This window comes from Sapajus apella, unplaced genomic scaffold, assembly GCF_009761245.1.
Source record: "Sapajus apella isolate SASKATOON/1434 unplaced genomic scaffold, GSC_monkey_1.0 scaffold25, whole genome shotgun sequence".
Classification (NCBI taxonomy): domain Eukaryota; kingdom Metazoa; phylum Chordata; class Mammalia; order Primates; family Cebidae; genus Sapajus; species Sapajus apella.
Window position 1 is genome coordinate 17,273,514 of NW_022436965.1, and position 19,513 is coordinate 17,293,026.

Below are 19,513 nucleotides of genomic sequence, written 5' to 3' on the forward strand. Positions count from 1 at the left end.
GCTTCATGGTAACCAACAACCTACGTGCCATTTGGAAAGGTAAATTTAGGTTTTCTTGATCAACAATCACTTCAGGGATGAAATAGCTAATTGAAACATTAATCATCCAAAAGGAAATAATTAGATAAATATGTTTATAAAGGTAAGACTTTCAGACCAAAGAGGTCACATTCCTGAACTCAGAGCAATAATATAAGGCATCTTTGTCCAGCACAAAATTTTTATTGTATCTGCCATACAGGGGCCAAAAAGAAAATTTAAAAACTGCTAACATGCTCCTCTCCTCACAATTGACTGACTAGTCAAACAAACCAAACCAGGAAACAAAATAAATCCAAGGCCACTTGGAGATTTTGTTTTCGTTATACAATTCAGTCAGTCCTAGCTAAAATGTAAACATTGAAAATTTAACTCTAAACTCATTTGAAAATGTAAAAGGAGGAGCATGTGGTGAAAGAAACATTTTAACTTAATCAATACTATAGAGCAAATGGATCTAATAGATATTTATGGAACATTTTATCTAATGGCTCAAGAATACACATTATTTACCTCAGCACATAGACCATTTTCAAGGATAGACCATATGTTAGGTTATAAAACAATCTTGAAACATCTTTAAAAACTGAAATAATATCAAACATCTTTTTGACCACAAAAGAATGAAACTAGAAGTTGATAACAAGAGGAATTTTGGAAACTGTATGAACATGTGGAAATTAAACAATATGCTCCTGAACGACCAGTGGATCAATGAAGAAATTAAGAAGGAAATTGAAAAGTTTCTTGAAACAAATGATAACGGAAACACAACAAATCAAAACCTATGGGATACAGCAAAAACAGTACTAAGAGAGAAATTTATAGCTATAAGTGCCTGCATCAAAAAAGAAAAAACAAACTTCAAATAAACAACCAAATGATGCATCTTAAAGAACTAGAAAAGCAAATCCAAAATTAGTAGATGAAATAATAAAGATCAGAAGAGAAATAAATGAAATTAAAATGATGAAAACAATCAATGATCATAAGATAAAACAAACATTAGTTTTTTGAAAAGTTAAACAAAATTGGCAAACCCTTAGCCAAACTAACCAAAAAGGGAGAGAAGATCAAAATAAATAAAATCAGAGAAAAAAGGAAACATTACAACTGATACCACAGAAATTCAAAGGATCATTAGTGGCAGGCTGCTATGAGCAACTATATATCATAAATTGGAAAACCTAGAAGAAATTGATAACTTTCTGTACATATACAATCGACCATGATTGAACCAGGAAGAAATACAAAATCTGAACAGACCAATAACAAGTAATGAAATCAAAGCTGTCGTCAAAGGTCTCCCAGTAAAGAAAAGCCTTGTACTCAGTGGATTCACTGATGATTCTATGAAACATTAAAAGATACAAATCTTACACAAACTATTCCTCCCCCCAAAAAAAATAGAGGAGAAGGGAATACTTCCAAACTAATTCTGTGAGGCCAATAGTACCATGATACAAAAACCAGACAAAGACACATCAAAAAAAAGAAAACTACAGGCCAATGTCTCTGATAAATACTAACACAAAAATGCTAAACAAAATACTAGCAAACTCAATTTAATAACACATTAAGGAGATTATTTATCATGACTAAGTGAGATTTATTCCTGGAATGCAAAAAAATTGCTCGACATAAACAAATCAATCAATATGATACATCATATCAACAAAATAAAAGACAAAAACCACATTATCTTTTTAATTGATGCTTCTGGCATGTGCTGTGTCCCACGCTGCACAAGGGTTCAAAGACCTAAGAGGTAATCGTGAAGGATAAAGAAAGACACACAGACAAACATGGAGAGCTGGGCCAGGCAGTCCGAAAAGCTGATGATGTCAGTCTCTGTGGCCCTGACCTGCCTCAGAGTACTTTATTTTAAATGTTTACAAAGCACATAGCAGAGGGAGGGTGCAGTTACTTAGAACAGCCTTTGGTTATAATTCTCACAATTCAGTTAACATACTTCAGCTAATAACTATCTTGCAGCAAGGTCAGTGAGAGCTGGTTATCTTTTTCTAGGCCTCTCTGCTCTTCTCTGAGACATACATATTCCCCTATTATGGTTTTGCTTCTCTGGAGTTTACCCAAAGTTCACAGCCGTCTTGCTGCTAATCCACCAGGAGGGGGTGGGCTACTCTGGCTCTCTACAGATGCTGAAAAGCTTTTGATAAAATTCAATATCCCTTCATGGTAAAAACTCTCAAAAAACTGGATATAGAATGAACATATCTTAACATAATAAAAGCCATATATGAAAATTGAATGGGGAAAAACTACAAATCTTTCCACCAAGATCTGGAACATGAGAAGGATGTCCACTTTCACCACTGTTATTCAACATAGTACTGGAAATTCTAGCAAGAACAACCAGACAAGTGAAAGAAATAAAGGACATTCAAATTAGAAAGGAAAAAGTCAAATTACCCTTGAATTCAGAGGATACAATCTTATATTTGGAGAAACCTAAATACTCCACCAAAAAACTATTAGCACTGATGAACAAATTCAGTCAAGTTGCAGGATACAAAATCAGCATACAAAAATCAGTAGCATTTCCATATGCAAACAGTGAACAATCTAAAAAAGAAATTTAAAAAGTAATTCTATTTACAACAGCCACACATAAAATTAAATACCTAGGAATTAACCAAAGAAGTGAAAGATTGCTATAATAAAAACTATAAAATATAGATGAAAGAAATTGAAGAGGACTATAGAAAGATATTCTACTTTCATGGATTGTAAGAATCAATATTGTTAAAATGTCCAAACTATCCAAAGTAATCTACAGGTTCACTGCAAACTCTATCGAAACACCAATGACATTCTTCACAGAAATAGAAAAAAAGCCTAAAATCTATACGGAACAACAAAAGACCCAGAATAGCCAAAACCATCCTAAGCAAAAGGAACAAAATTGAAGGAATCACATTACCTGATTTCAAATTATATTACAGAGCTATAGTAATAATAACAGCATGATAATGGCATTAAAACAGACACCTAGACCAATGGAACAGAATAGAGAACTCAAAAACAAACCACACACCTACAGTAAACTCATTTTTGACAAATATGCCATGATTATACACTGAAGACAAGATAGTCTCTTCAATAAAAGGTGCTGGGAAAACTAAATATCCATGTGAAAAATAATGAAACTTGACCCATATCTCTTGCCATGTACAAAAATCAGATCAAAATAGATTCAAGACTTTGATGTAGATGTAATAAAATAGATTTAATAGAAGACCTTAAACTATAAAACTACTACAAGAAAACATTGGAGAAACTCTCCAGGACATTGGTATGGGCAGAAATATCTTGAGTAATATCCCACAGCATAGGCAACCAAAGCAAACACGGACAAATGGGATCACATCAAGTTAAAAAGCTCTGTACAGCAAAGAAAACAATAAACAAAGTGAAGAGACAAACCACAGAATAGAAGATATTTGCAAACTACCCATCTGATTTATAACCAGAATATATAAGGAGCTCAAACAACTCTACAGGAAAAAAAAATCTAATAATCTGATTTTAAAACAGTAAAAAGATTTGAAAGGACTTTTTTTTTTTTTTTTGGTTTTTAGAGGAATTTATACAAAAGTCCTGAATTTGCTGGAATGTGCTTAAGAAATAACAAGCCTGGTACAAGATCTTTAAAAATTATATTCTTAAAAATATGGAACACTTCACGAATTTGTGTGTCATCCTTGCACAGGGGCCATGCTAATCTTCTCTGTATCGTTCCAATTTTAGTATATGTGCTGCTGAAGCGAGCACTGAAAGGACATTTCTAAAAGAAAACATACAAATGTCAAAGAGGCATATGGAAAGCTACTCAACATCACTGATTATCAGAGAAGTGCAAATCAAAGCTACAATGAGATATCATCTCACCCCATGTTAAAATGCTTTATATCCAAAGACAGGCAATTACAAATGCTGATGAAGATGTGGAGAAAAGGGAACCTTCCTACACTGTTGGTGGGAATATAAATTAGTACAACCACTATGGAGAACAGTTTAGAAGTCCCTCAAAAACTAAAAACAGAACTACCATATCATCCAACGATCCCACAGCTGGGTATATACCCAAAATAAAAGAAGTCAGTATACTGGAAAGACATCTGCATTCCCATGTTTGTTGCAGCACTGTTCACAATAGGCAAAATTTTGGAAGCAACCTACGTGTCCATCAACAGATGAATGGATTAAAATGTGGTACTTACACACAATATAGTGCTATTTAGCCATAAAAAAAAGAATGAGATCCTGTCATTTGCAACAACATGGATGGAACTGCAGCTCATTATACTAAATGAAACAAGCCAGGCTTAGGAAGACAAACATTACATGTTCTAACTTATTTGTGGGAGCTAAAAACCAAAACAACTGAACTCACGGAGATAGAGAGTAGAAGGATAGTTACCAGAAGCTGGGAAAATAAATACATTTAAAACAAAATAAAAATAAATAACTTGACCTAGATCACATAGCCAGCAAAAGACACAAGTCGGCTGACCTTAGGTCTAATCTAACTACAAAATCCATGTGTTGCATTGCTAGGCTACGCAGCCTGGGCTGGGGGTCAGTTTGCACATAATTTCCATGGGAAACAACTATTGAGTGATTACTATGTGTCAAACATTTTGCAGCTTTTGACTCAATCTTTGCAATACTTTGTGAGATAGATTCTTCTATTATTTCCATTATATGTATGAGGAAACCGAGGCACAGAGAGTTTAAGTAAATTTCCCAAGGTTGCATAGCTAGTAAGTGGTGGAAATAGTGTATTAATTCACGCTATCTGGCTCATGACTCCAAACGTTTAACCATTACCTTACACTGCTTCTGTGTGGGAGAGATTACCTAATAGTAGTGTCTAATGAAAGTTTTCTTCTTAGCATAAAGTTGCATGAAAAAAAAAAATACCAGGTTCTTTATTTAAAATCAGCCCTTCTCTTAAATTGACTAAGTGGTATAATATTCTGATATGAGACTACCCTATGCCATTTCCCAGGATCTACCATACAGGGACTGACAATCAACAGTCCTCCCCTTAGCAGTCACCATGGCCTTATCTCCCATCCTCCTCTCCAAAGTTCCTCCACCGGCCCATGAAGATATCCCTGAAGATCTCTTTCCTGCTCCCTCAGTCCTCAAAGCTGTCTTAGCAGCAATCATTGACCCTATTAATGTAAGAACCACTAGGAAATGGGCATTCAGCCCACACAGGATGACCACTGTCTCCTCACTTACCCCACCTTGTCACACTACCCTTCCTCTGGCCTGGGGCCTGTTCATTTAGAAAAGGAACAGCTCACTCAAAACAAGAACCATGCCTGGGAGGGACAGTGACCAAATGGAAGGACTTTTGGATGAATAAGATGACCTTCAGGTTTTCCTATGTCTTCTCATGCTATCATCTACCCAATGTTTTTTCTTCAGTGAGCACGTTTCTTCATGAGAAAACAGTCCTGCTTTCTCTCCCCAGAATGGCCACAGTGCAGGAAACCACACACTGACCTATATGCAAAATTGACCTTGACATATGTGGTTTAGAAATGTACCGGTCAAGCAGGGGTTGGGTTACTAATCTTAGCAATATCACAGGACTGTTTCACTGGTTTTTCATAAGAATTTTAGAGATAGAAGGGGTTTTTTCCTCACTGGGGTGTGGAGGAAAAAGAAGAAAGAAGAAGGGGAATTATTTGTGACATTCACCTCTCACTCAACCAGGTGATTGGTAAAATAATTTGAAAGGATACCACTGAATAGTATGACCAGTTCTGGCCCCCAGAATTGACAGAATTACTATTATGTAGTATTCAAAGACTGATTGGATTATTTTTCCTCCAAAACACCTACAGTATGCCTATAAAAGATTCTCAATAGGTGTCTAAATTACTACTGACTTGTATTAGTTTCCATGAATTGCATAGATGTACTTTTGCTCCCTACTCTCAGCTAGACTATAAGTCCCTTGAGGGAAAAAACTCCTTCATAATTCTATTGCATAGTCCATTACACATTTCACAATTCTGGGCATATTATAGGAATTTACAATTGAAGATCTTCTAGAAGAATCTAGGAGAAATAGATGCCATCATCAGTACACCTTCCTCAGAGCTCTTGGGCTAACTGAAAACTTTGTCAGATTTTCAGGAGTACAAGCTATTGGTTTATTAAGCTATCTTGAGATGGAAAAATGCTTGCGTTTGCAGCTTACTATAAGAAAAGGCAATCTGACATCAGCTCCTTCAAAAAAGACATTTAATTGCATAAGAATTATAAGTGAATGAATAAACTAAGGTATGTGTACCTTTTGAAAGAGAAATTTCACTCAGAGAATTCTGGGTTTGGTAAGATACTTGGGGTATGCATCACATCCTTAAGGACCAAAAGAAGTTGAGAGTAGTAAACATTAACTATCATATCCCACATCTTTTGAAATAATAAACTCTAACATTTATATTTTTTGGTCTTTTCATATCCATTTTCAAATTTGAGTTCATACTGATTTTATGAATTAAGGGCAGGGAAACACACACACAGAGAAATTAGTTGATTTCTCAAATGTAAAAAAGTTCAGGAAAACTAAGATAAAAATCTTAATGCAGTATTTTTCCTCCACAGCCATCCACTTCATTTGCAGACATTCCTTTAGGCAATCTATGGACAATAATACCTTGAGTATGAATTTTAGTTTACAGTTTACAAAGCACACACATTATATCATTATACATGCCATTATACGTGGTATGTCACTATACAACTCTAATTGTGTTAGCTCATTCTGGTCACAGTAAATACTGCCTGCAGTAAATCTCCCCAGACTCCAGTGCATTTTATTTCTTTTCCTTAGTCATTTCTTACTATGGACACATCTTCTAATTTGTCATTTTCATTTTGTTTATGATACGAAGAAAATTTTCTATTTTCTGACTTTGTGTCTCATCAAGTTGTTTGCTTTCATTCAAGTTATCTTCCACTTGTTTAGACCAATCTGAGTGTGTGTGTGTGTGTGTGTGTGTGTGTGTGTGTGTTTTGACAACCATGTAGAATTTGTTTATTTGGTTTGTGGCTTACTTATTATTTTTCATCTTACCAAAATGTGGATTGTACATGTAGTATCAACATATTTTTGTGTTAGATTTTTATCCTTCAAGGGTTTTTTTTTTTTTAATGGTTCTGTCTTAGAGTTACCCAAATGCAGACACTGAAACAAGCACTTGGGTACAAGTAGTTTATTTTGGGAGATGATCTAAGAAACACAAGTGAGAAAGTAGGAGAAATGAAATAAGGAAAGGAGAAAAGCCAATAAGGGATGTGTTAACAAGCAGGTTATCAGTGTGGGCAACTGGGGCTGAGCTCTTCGGGGGATCTTACAAGAAAGCATGTAGAACATGTGTCAGGAATCCTACTCCCCCTTCCCAGACACACACACACACACACACACACACACACACACACACACACACACATACACACACGCGCGCGCGCACATACAAACACTTCTGAGTAGCACTAGCTTGTTTCGATGGTTGATCTCAGAGATGAGGAACAAGGCTAATGTCAGGAACCCAGATGGTGCTCATATTTGTCACGAAAGACTCTCTAGCATGAGCTCATTAGTCTAAATAAAACTTTGCCAGAACTGGAAAAAGTTCACTTCTTCCCTCAGAATCTAAATGTCTCACATGTGATGGAAATAGCCAATTTTCTGACCCATGCACTGAGATCTCCCCATTCTCGGACTCTTATCTTCATATGGTGAGGTAAGCCAATGTCAAGATCAGAGAATTATTAAGAGCTACTTAGCGCCAACCTCAAGTGCAATACCACTTGAAAATAAGCTCAAAATGGAATAAATCTAACAATAAACTTAGCAAGAAGCCTCATTATGATGTTTGGCTTTAAGGAAAGTAGCATTCTCTGCCCCAGTCTGGGCAAAGTTTTCTAGACACCTATGAGCTCATACTAGAGCTTCTGCCTGACAGGCACAAGCACAGTCTGAGTTTCTGACCTTGGGCTTCTCCCTGACATCTGAGATCATAAGGGATGATATGGGGCACCAAATTTAGTCATTTTTAGTACCTTTCACACGTAAGTTATAATCTTGGGAAATGCTATCTTGTTTAGATCTGTGAGTAGCTGAGTGTTATCCTCCATCAACTATAGACCCTTAGCTGAAGTTCCTTCTGCCATTAGAGAATGTATTTATTCTGACAACATAACTGAAAATGAAGTTGAGAATCTTGAAGGTTTCCCTTCTGGCAGTTACACTGGTTTCTGTTTGGAGACTATCATTTATGTAACCCCTTGTGAAGCTGTAGTCTTACTGCAATATCTCATTGCCATGTTAACATATGCACCATACAACATGAACGTCAGCAGGAGGAAATGTATCTGACAAAAAGCATCAAAATAAAAAAAAAATGCTGCCAGGAAGACAAAAAAAAAAAAAATTCCTTCCAGAATTAGCCAGAAAGTAAACAGGATAAAAGTAAAAGGCGAACAGGGTATCTGAAGGGGTATACTCTAGTTCAGTATGACATATACAAGGAGGACCAGGCTGCTGTGGAGGAACTCAATGGCCAGGATTTGATGGGATGGCCATTCAGCATTGACTGGTGTTTTGTTCGGGGTTTACCAAAAGGCAAGAGGAGAGGTGGCCAAAGATGCAGCAGAAGTCCAGACCGGAGATGTCACTGATAAGTCCTCTGTTGTCTAGGTGTTCTCTTCAAGATTCCATTTGGCCATGTAGCCTTGGAGAAATAGGACTGGGGTGGAACTTGCTGTGTTTATATTTAATCTCTTACCCTATATACGTAGTATATCTTTTTGAGGTGTGAATGTTAATTAAAAAAAAAAAAAAGGCGGGGCATGGTGGCTCACACCTGTAATCCCAGCACTTTGGGAGGCCGAGGCGGGCGGATCACATGGGGTTAGGAGTTTGAGACCAGCCAGGCCAACATGGTGAAACCCCGTCTCTACTAAAAATACAAAAAAATTAAGCAGGCATGGTGGCACATCCTGCCTGCTTAATTTTTTATTAATTTTTTATTAATCCCAGCTACTCTAAAGGCTGGGAGAACTGCTTGAACTTGGGAGGCGGGGCTTGCAGTGAGCCGAGATTGTGAGATTGCGTCATTGCACTCCAGCCTGGTCAACGAGAGTGAAACTGTCTCAAAAAAAAAAGAAAGTAAACAGACGCTAACAAGTCATTACACCCACAGCTGCCATTTACACATAAAAGGACTTTGCCATATGATGTAATCCAAGGCACTGTAGGAAAATATGTAAGCGCAAGTTCTCCTTAGAGGACCTTAGATAAGTGACCACTGTTTCTGTTTCTGTTTCTGATTAAGAACTGAGTCGCAATCTACCGGGTAAGGTATTTTTCACAAGCACCTCATATAATCCTCATAAGAACTCCATGGAGTACTATTGTCTTAAATTTGCAAATGATAAAATGAAGCTCAGAAACGTTAAATGATTTGCCTAAGGTCACATACCAGTAAGAGGCAAAGCCGGGACTGTCTAGAACTCAGCTGGGCTGAGAGAGAAAGACAGAGGCAGAGAGAGAGCTGAGTACCAGGTATCAGAGCAACCTATTAAAACAACCTGTTAAAAATGACAGGATTCAGCTTTTAATCACATGTTGCAATGTTGTAAGCAAGAGGCTAACTGGTGGAGGCACTGACTCTCCCTCTTCGTTTTTCCCCACGGAAAGGCACGCCGATTAACAGTCAGATGGGTCATCATAGACAAGGGAAGAGTGCTGTGGATGGAAGAGGAGAAAGGCTAGGAATGGGAAACATCCTGACTATTGAGTCAGAATGCAGAAAAGTGTCCTCAAGGTTTTTCCCTCCTCCTGCATAAGAAGGTTTCAGCAGAGGAACCTGAAGAAGAACTCTGTCTGAGGTGTCAGAGACCTAGGAATGAAGGTTCTTGGGTTAGGAAGGTAAACATATGAAAGAACATGATTGGCTGGGGGACCTGAGTCCTTGACTGCCCCTCCCTCCCAAGGCTGCAGTGCATTGGCTGGAAAGTCTGGTATGGGGAAGGCAGCCTTCCCCATGAGGCCTGCCAGGTAACACCATTGTAATTGCCTATGGTCAGGCCTGAAAATTCACACATGGATTTTAACCAGGGGCTGAGCTCTTCAGGGACTTCTTCGGAGGACTTGAGATTGTAATTTAATTTCATTCCCCCTTCACTGGGACTGATTCCCACACATGGGGACACAATCCCTTTGTGTCCAGAATGGCATAAGCAGATTAACTACTAAAGTTGTCACAGAAACATGTTAAATATGAGTACAAGAAAAGGAAGAAAAGGGGTAGAAGAGGAAGCAAAATAGCAGAAGTGATTTTTTTAGGTTGGAGAACAGTAATAGTAATTACCTTGAATTAAAGATAATAAGCAATTGTTTTAAAAACTTTCTTTGTCATAGCTCCAGATACATAACTTTCTTTCATTCTTTATCCCAGTTTCAGATCTTTTAATTCTTAATCCAGTGTACCAATCACGAGGTAACTGGTACCAATTCTTAAACTAAAAAATATTCATGCAACATGAAATTTAGATCTTCGTAGCCTTGCAGAACATACTGAATTCATCTAGAATTCATTAATTCCTCTCACTCTTTGATGGGTATACAACAGTTAAGCTTTCTGAAGCCTATTTTGATAGCTGTCAAGTAGCCAATCCTGAGAATCATTTCTTGTCAATTTTGCCCTGAATTCTTCCTTATCCTTCCTTGTGAAAACAAAATTATCTTCTGGCTATTAGTAATGATAGAGAATAACACTGAATATTTAAAATGTTACCAGATAAAAGATCCAACCTGAGTTCAGCTCTAAAACTATAAGCTCTCCATTGGCTTATTTTATCTTCCCAAGGCTATCATACCAACCTCACATCTTTTCTGATTCTCTACCCCTGAAGATTATAGTTACTTCTCAGTCACTTTACTTGCAAAATAACATTCCTTTAAAAATCACAGTCAGCAGGGACTTCTGAGACGATTATGTAGCCTCTCTGAAGCCCATAAAAGTAATAGTAAAAGCTATTTGTTGCTACATGGGTAAAGGCAACATCTGAATTGTCCTCTTTCAAATACAGATACCCTTCAAACGGAAAATTAAAGTCAACCTTGCCTCTCTCTGAGTACCCTCACACCCAAATTCAGCTTATTAGGAAGAAGCCAGTAAGATAAGGGGAAAAGAAGGTTGCATCTCCATAATCTCCTTACACGTAGTGAGTTACTATCAGGTTGGTGCAAAAGTAATTGTGGTTTTTGCCACTTTATAATATAAAGTGCCAAGCATGTGTGTGTGTGTGAGATGTAGAGAGATCTCCATTAGTATAAGACAGCCATTGAGAGCCATAATGACATTAAGAAATGTTTAAGTTTGTTTGTGGCTTTGCTTCCCCTTCCCATAGGATGCTGTTTCTGAACTTCAGCCAGCCAATTAACAGTCAGCTTGTCGACACATGTTAAATATGTGGTAATAAAGAAACAAGAAGAAAATAGTTTCCACAGTCCAAGTCAACTCTCATATTTCAAAAGAGATACAAAGAATGCAACTGGCAATATCTAATCTGAATTCTCCCATCTTAGAGTCTCAAATAAAAGCAGGTAGCTGTCACGTAAGTAATGCTCTCCTCTCAAATCACCTTGATGAGGTTGACTCTCAACAAGAAATGCTGTGGAACACATCTGCTAGGCATGAAATATCCACATCAGACAAATAAGATTGTTTATGAAGCTCACCGTTTTGAAGGAGTGAGTGCTAAGTGGCCTGTTATTTCTGGAGCCAGATGCCTCTGCATAGCTGGATTCTGCCATTGTGTGCCCTTTACAAGCAGAAAAGTCTCTCCTGTCCTTCTCAGCACCACCTGGCATTCTCTCATCCTTGTTTTTCTCCCCCACTTCCATCTTGTCTCTCTGTCCTCACCCTTTGCCTCCTTTTCAGCCTCCTCCACTCCTCCAAGCTTCATACTCTTCTCTCTGCCAGTGTGATGAGGCACAAAACCCAGCTGGCATATATCATTCCAACAGGCTCGATACTGATTGCCTGGTAACAAAAATAAAACCAAATGTAAACAATACAGTCACATTCTGTTCTAGAGAAATTAGGTCATTCACTTTCCAGAAGGATATGTATTATTTCTCCCCAAATGTCTGTTAGGAAGAAAGTAGAGCTGGCCTTGCCTGAAGGCAGTGGACCTCGTCAGTGCAATTTGGGGCCCTAGAGGGGATTCCGGGGGTTGTTGGAGGACAGATGGAACCTGAATAAGGCAAAATAAATGATGTAGTATCGCAGAGCTATTGGAAACTTCAGAGATCACCTGAGCCAATAGCTTAATTTTTACACATGAGAAGACAGAGTGCCATAGATTTTAACAGATTATTCAAGGTCATCTTACTGGTCACAAGGTGACAAGAGTTAATTGGTCCAATGTAGCCATGTTTTGTTTTGTTTTTTAATTGTATGCCTTCTGCAAATAAGAAGGCATACTGTTAATACCAAACCAACCCTATACTATATGCCATATAACCAAACCCCACCTTTACTTTCACCCTAATAACTAGACCTTGTTTCTTACCCACTCTCTATCTAGCCATTCTATCGTATATCTGGGATACATGTGATCTTCTAATCCTCTAATTTTACCTCCTTGTTTTAGTAATTTTTGAAGTGACTTCTGGTCCCTCACCTGGCTCTGACTTCATTCCTAGCATTGATTCAATCCTCCAACTCAACACAAGATGCACCAAATAGTTCTCATTCTCCATTTTCAACTCCTTATCTCCATTCCCTCCATAGGGCATCTGGAAATGGATATAGCCCTGCTTCCCAACCCCAGTCTGAGCTTGTAAAAAAAACCCATGAGATGACACACTTGAAGGGGCTTAACGATAACAGATAACATGGATTCCTTTAACTTGCACTGTGTACAGCTCCTGGAGTCCATGCAGCAGCCCTAGTACAAAGTCTAACACTAACAACTTTGACCCCAGAACCAATGCAGTGAAGACCCACAGATATCTGCATTGCCACAACCTCAACAACCAAAATTCCATGCAGGCTGTGACTGGCTCTAGAAGAACCTAAGTGCCTCTTGCCCGTCTTCTCTGCAGAGGATAGCTGTGGCCAGTTGTCTTCTCAATTCCGTAGCTCATCATACCTCGCATTTCCGGTATCCTCACTTGCCTTCTGACATCTAAGCCCCTCCCTGGCTTAATCTCTTTGTAGCTTCATGGCGATCACTGCTCTGTGATTCCACTTTTTGTGCCCTCCCTAACAATCCTTTCCACAGGACCTCTCCTCACTTCCAGTCATCCCCAGGCATGCCCAAAACTGTTTTACACAGAATAGTTCCAGATTTAAAAGATTAAATTCAGTCACCCCACTCTCTGAATACAAACTTTTACTTTTCACTCTTCAATTTCTCTTACTCAGTTATTCTCCTTATGCCAACTCTTTATCTTAACCAGATCGCTAATCCAATGACCCTCTCAACTTTCTCACAGTTAGCCCCTTTCCACTGTCACTTCTTTCCCTATCTGGAATCTACTCTAAACATTGTAAAATGCAGCACACCTTTTCTGGGCAATCGCACTCATTCCCATTGGGTAAGACAATACCAAATATTCTTTCTCCAACCAAGATTCCCCCCTGAAACTCCCAATCCCCTCTGAAACTCTAGGTCTACATATCGAAGTACTAAGTGACAATTTCTTACTGAAGATTCCATAAACACCAAAAGCTCAGCATCTTCATAATTGAAGTAATAATTTTTCCAATAGACTTTTTCTACTGAAATAGGGTGAGGTTCTGGAATCCATTAGGGAGTGAGCTGCCTTCATCTGCAAAATGAGAAATGCCTGTCTGCTTAAAAATCTAAAAGAAAATCCAAGTCATAAAGTATGTTTTACAAATGCCTTCCACCTCTACTGACATCCCAACAAAACAAACTCTGATCCCTAGCAGGTTATCAGCAACAACTCTTAAGCAAGGCTGCTTTCAGGCAATAGTGACAGAATTCACCAAAATGGTCATAACTCCAATTACCCACCATCATCCTCATGTTGCCTGGTTAATCACATTTTAAGTCTTTCCATTGTAGGTCCTGATAGGTTTATTATACTACATGACCTAATAATCTTCCTTCACTTCGTTAGTCTAGAATATCAGATACAGCTTGCCTATACTTTCTTTGCTCCAGAAATATTTTCTACCCAAGCCACACATTCTTTATAAGTTAGTTTTCTACTGTCTGGTGACCCACCTAAGAAACTAATGTTTACAAGTTCATTAGTTATCTAATTCTGAATTGTTTATTGTCTAACTCTTTCACTAGAATGTGAGCTCCATATAGATGGTGACTATTTTTTAATTTACCATGCTTGTGTCTTCAATACCAGGAATAGTAAGTAGTACATAATAAGTGCCCAACAAAGAAGTATTGCTGTGTACATGGAAATTTTACAATGATGGCTTTCAGGCTTATTGGTAACTGATCATTGGAGAAGAAATGAATAAAAGAATGACATTTTGGAGTGCCTGAAATATGGAAAAATGAAAGATGATAAATGCTGGCTAGGGAAAATGTTGAAGTATAAATATGTATATTAAGTAAGTAAATTAAATAAATAAATGCAAATGAAAGATTTGGTGTTAACAATTAAACCGTGGGATGAAAAGGACTACATAGTTCATAAGGGGAAAATATTAAAGAAAATGTGCACAGAAAGGGCAAGATCTAGAAGACTATGTAGACAATCGAGAAATATAAAACTGCAACCTTGGGAATGTAGCTCTCCTTGGTTGAGTTGAATCCCATATAACGGTAATAATGACCACCACCATTTATTAAACTTGCTTTGTATCTTGCACTCTGATAAGTGTTTTATATACAAAGATAGCACACTTTGGGACAACCAGGTAGAGCAATCTTGGATAAAAATCAACTAAGCTGGGCATGAATCATGAAAACTGAATGTAAAGAAATAAGATCAGGACAAAATTCTAGATAAGATTTACCACTGAAAGTGTACAGAACTGAATTGTGTAGCTAAACCCTGGTACTAGGATTCTTCAATTTATAATAAGGCAATTAACTGAATTCTCAGTTGAGGATGGATTGGGATGCTGACTGTCACTCACTAATCAATGTTTATAACACACCACTCTGTAAAAGGTAGTAGGAAACAGAAATGCATAAAATAAGTCTGCTCCAGAAGCAGAGACCTGAAGGAAACCAGACGATTAAAGGTCAGAACAATGATGCCTATATAGTGGCACAAAAAAGAGGTGATGCTCTGACCATAGCATAATAATCATGACATTTAGAAAGGATTTTTACATGAGCGATATCATACGTGACCTTTTTTGGGTGGAGGGGAAAGAAAGGGAGGGCACCTTTGTTTCAGCACCAAAGACAAATTCTGAACACATGTTCTTGTCTGAGAAACTGAAGCCTATCATGGGCTTCCACAACCTCTTACCCTGCATCTACCACTGCAGCCTCTTCTTTCATTTTCTCCAGTCTCCAGAAAAGGGAAGAAACCTCTCCTGATTTTAGTTTCTCCCTTCTCCTTGTAGACCTTTTTTACTATTGATTATTGTTTGTTGAACTCCTCTTGCTACTATTCCTCAATCTCTCTACTATCTATAAACCTAGTCATATCCTTTCCATTAAAAAATAATTATATAGCCTTACACAACCATCCACCCAAGACACTGCCCTATCTTCTTCCTCTTCTTTGAGATCAAGCTTATAGAAGGAGCAGATTATGCCTACTGCTTTAATTCTGTCCCTCCCTATTCACCCTTAAGGCCCCACCACTTTATGGAAACCACTCAGACAAGGTCCCTAATTGTCAAATGCAGAGGAATCCTCTCAATGTTTACCTGTTTATGTGATAACATGGTTTCACAAAGAGTGTTCCTTGGGATCCAGTTCTCTGTACTATTATTAATAGTTGTTACGTAGGGGGGAAAAGGGAAAGATATTTGCCCAAATCATGAGCTTTGGAAACTTTAATTTGGAAATTAAAATGTATGTGTTTCTGTAAAGCAAGATTTCTCAGAGACATTATTATGCTAATGTTTTAGGGGATTCTGCAAGAGAAGTATGTAAATTTCAGCATTTATCTCACTAAATTGACCACTTTTTCCAAGGAGTAAATCATGGAAAGGTTATTCCTTGAAACAGTCTTTGAGAAATACCTTATCCCTTGACATAGGTGATCATTCCATTCAATATCTTTTCCCCTTTGATTCTGATTCCTCACTTCTTCCTTTCTTCCTGCCTCCTGACACTTCTCAAACAAGCTTTGCTTTCCCCTCTCAACCTTTAAACATTAGTGTTTTTCCTGTTTCTGTACTAGGCTTCTTCCTATGCATGTTCTTTTTGAATAATCTCATCTGCTATCTAGATTTTACTACTCCCCATAAATTGATGAGCCCAAATCTATGTGTTTGACCAAGATCTCTTCATTCCATTCCAGGCCATATATCTACAGGTCTTCTTAATTTTTCCACCTGAATATATTTCAGGTATTTCTCACTCAGCATGTCTAAAGCTTTTCTCCCAAATCCTGATTTTTTCTTGTGCTGCCTATCATGTTTAAGGATACCACTAGCCTTTCAGTCTTCTAAACTACAAACCTGGGAAACATTCAAGACATTTTCTCTGCCTTGCTTTCACATGTTATCAGTAATCAAGTCATATAATTCACTAGTCAAGCCTATTCATTTATTGAGCAAAAGCTTATTGAGTACTAACTCTTACCAGCTATCAACCTAAGTGCTTTGGATATCAGACAAGATAGAAAAGGTCTTCTCCACCATGGTACTTACATTTTAGCAGGGAAAACATAAACAATATACATGAGTCTTGGACTGAATTATGACCCCCCACCACCACCAAATTCGTGTATTGAAGTCCTAATCCCCAGTATCTCAAAAGGTGGGTATATTTGGAGACAGGTTTGATAGATGTAACTAAGTTAAAATGAGGTTACTAGCAGGTCTGATGTCCCTGTAAGAGAAAATTCGAACTCAGGTACAGAAGGAAGACAGTGTGAAGACACAGGGAGAAGACAACCATCGACAAGTCAAGGAGAAAGGCCTTAGAAGAAACCAATCCTGCCAACATCTTGATCTCAGACTTCTGGAATCTGGAACAGCTAGAAAACAAAGTCCCGTTGTTTAAGCCACTATTTTTGTTGTATTTTATGGCGACCTCGGCAAACTAATACAACATGTAAACAAACAAAAATTATTGATGGTGAAAACTACTACTGAAAAAAACTAGGGACATGTGATAGCAAAGTCAAATGCCCAAAGACAGAGACCATCTTGGCATGTTCTAAGAAAGGCCTTTGTGAAGAAGGAAGAGGAAAAGAAAAGAAAGGTGACAGATGAGGTTCAGAATTAGGCAGGACAGATTCCAAAAGGCTTTATAGCCCAAAATAAGGAGCCTGGATTTTATAACAGAGTTCCTCAACCTCAGCACTATTGACATTTTAGATTGAAAGATGCTTTGGTGTTGGAGGCTATACTATGCACTGCAGGATGTTTGGTGGCGTTCTTGGCCTTTGCCCACTGGATGCCTGTAGGAGACCTTGCTCCTTCCCCAAACTCCATGGTGACAAACAAAAATGTTTCTAGACATTGCTAAATGTTACCTGGAGATAAAACTGCCTTTGTTTTGGAAATCGCTGCTCCATGTGAAGTGGAACGGTACTGAAAGGTTTTAAACGGGGGATAAAAATATCGAACTTATGTTTTCTGAATACTACTATGACAAGAATAGGTTGGAAGAAATGAGGGCAGAAGCAGAGAGAATAGGTCGTTTGAACTAGGGACTAGGTTCTTTGCAGGAAAGAAAGAATAAATAGGACAGGATGAAGAAATACGGAAGGTAGACCCTGCAAAATTGCTGATAGATTATTTGTAGGGGCAATGAAAAAGAAGGAAGGTTTGTGGGGAGGGCAGAGAGGTTGGGAAATCAACAGCTTCGTTTTAGACACGGTAAGTTTAAAATGACTGCTTGCTGTTGCAGGGGAGATGTCAATGAACAGATGGATACATTAATTTGAAATTCTAAGGAGAGATCAGAACTGGAGATACAAATTTGGAAATCAGCCTGTAGACTGTAGTAAGCCACAAGCCTAGGTGAGAAACATCTCAGGTACTCCATAAATACATATATTTACTATGTACCCACAAAAACTAAAATTAAAAAAGACTAGATGAGATTATCTAGGGATAGCATAATGACAGTGAAAAGAAGAGGCTGTTTTTCTTCACCCCTTTCTTCTTTAATTAATTACAATATATATCTTTTGACCATTTTGATTTGATGTTTTCATCATTTTTGTATCATTTTGAAGATGATCTTAATATTAAGAATGTTAACTGTCTAGCTAATATGGTAGTCAAATGTAGTCATCTTTTCCTCTATGGATTCTGAATTTAGTACCATACTCCAAAAATGTCCTACTTGTGACTCTAAGATTATAGGAGTATTTATAATGCTGGAATCAAGATGGGTCTAATCACAGTCCCCAACTCCTCTCTGGGTTGTAAATAACTATTGGGTAAATCTACAGTGAGCTAAAAGAAGAGTAAATATACATGAAAGAAAACTCAATAATTCCTGTAGTACAGAGTTCCCAGCTAAAACACTCAGCTTATAGCTGAGGCCAAAATAGGGCTTTCCTAAACCCAGAGCTGGGTAGCATATGGCCTACCAAGAAGATGACATGGGTTTTTACCCAACTAGCTGCCCCACAGACTTATCAATAGTTGTGCAGAAAGGCCAAGAAAGCCAAGGAGAGTAAGGCATCTCCAGATCCGCTCCAGCCTGACCCAGCTGCAACTCTTGTACAAAAAGAAGAAGAGCAGAGAGTACACTGTTCTTACCTCTCCATGCTGTGGTCAGTGCAGGAGAGAAAGTGTGAAGTCTGTTCCTGCTTTTAAAGCAAACCATACATTCTAGGACACTGGACTCAGCCTAGAAGATAACAGACTCTTACCCATCAGGTTAACTACTCCTCCTCCCTTACAGAATACCATGCTAGTGATAGAAAGAAACACAGAAATCCCCTCTCAGGAACTTCCCAGAAAGGATGGAAGGATAAGTGGAACTTCCTTTTCATATGGGCTCGGAGAAATATGGGTGGGGAAGAAAAGAGTCTTCCCGCTAGAATGCACCTAAATTTTTTGTTATTAATTTCAGAAAACATTATGCTTTCAGGCTTTCTGCCAATAAATAACACGCAAATATCTTCACCCTATTCCTTAGCAAAGCTGATGCTGAATGACGGATGGGAAAAGGTTTTGAGCCATCTTGTGTTGGCCATTTCTGTGAACTAAGTGAAACAGACTATTGACGAAGACTCCGCTACACATGGCACAGGGCTTCATAATCT

At 38.0% G+C, this 19,513-nt stretch overlaps 1 long non-coding RNA gene and 1 other non-coding gene across 2 annotated transcripts in view; both read right to left on the reverse strand.

Moving 5' to 3' along the window:
* The window catches only part of LOC116560134, a 351,496-nt gene extending 334,394 nt beyond the window's left edge, over window positions 1-17,102 (reverse strand). The window contains exon 1 of the long non-coding RNA XR_004272811.1: window positions 11,837-17,102. This is a non-coding gene — a long non-coding RNA (uncharacterized LOC116560134). The remainder of the gene's footprint in view (window positions 1-11,836) is intronic.
* LOC116560332 lies at window positions 3,728-3,834 on the reverse strand. Its single transcript, XR_004272916.1, has one exon. It is a non-coding gene; the product is annotated as a U6 spliceosomal RNA (small nuclear RNA).
* Window positions 17,103-19,513: the final 2,411 nt, after the last annotated feature.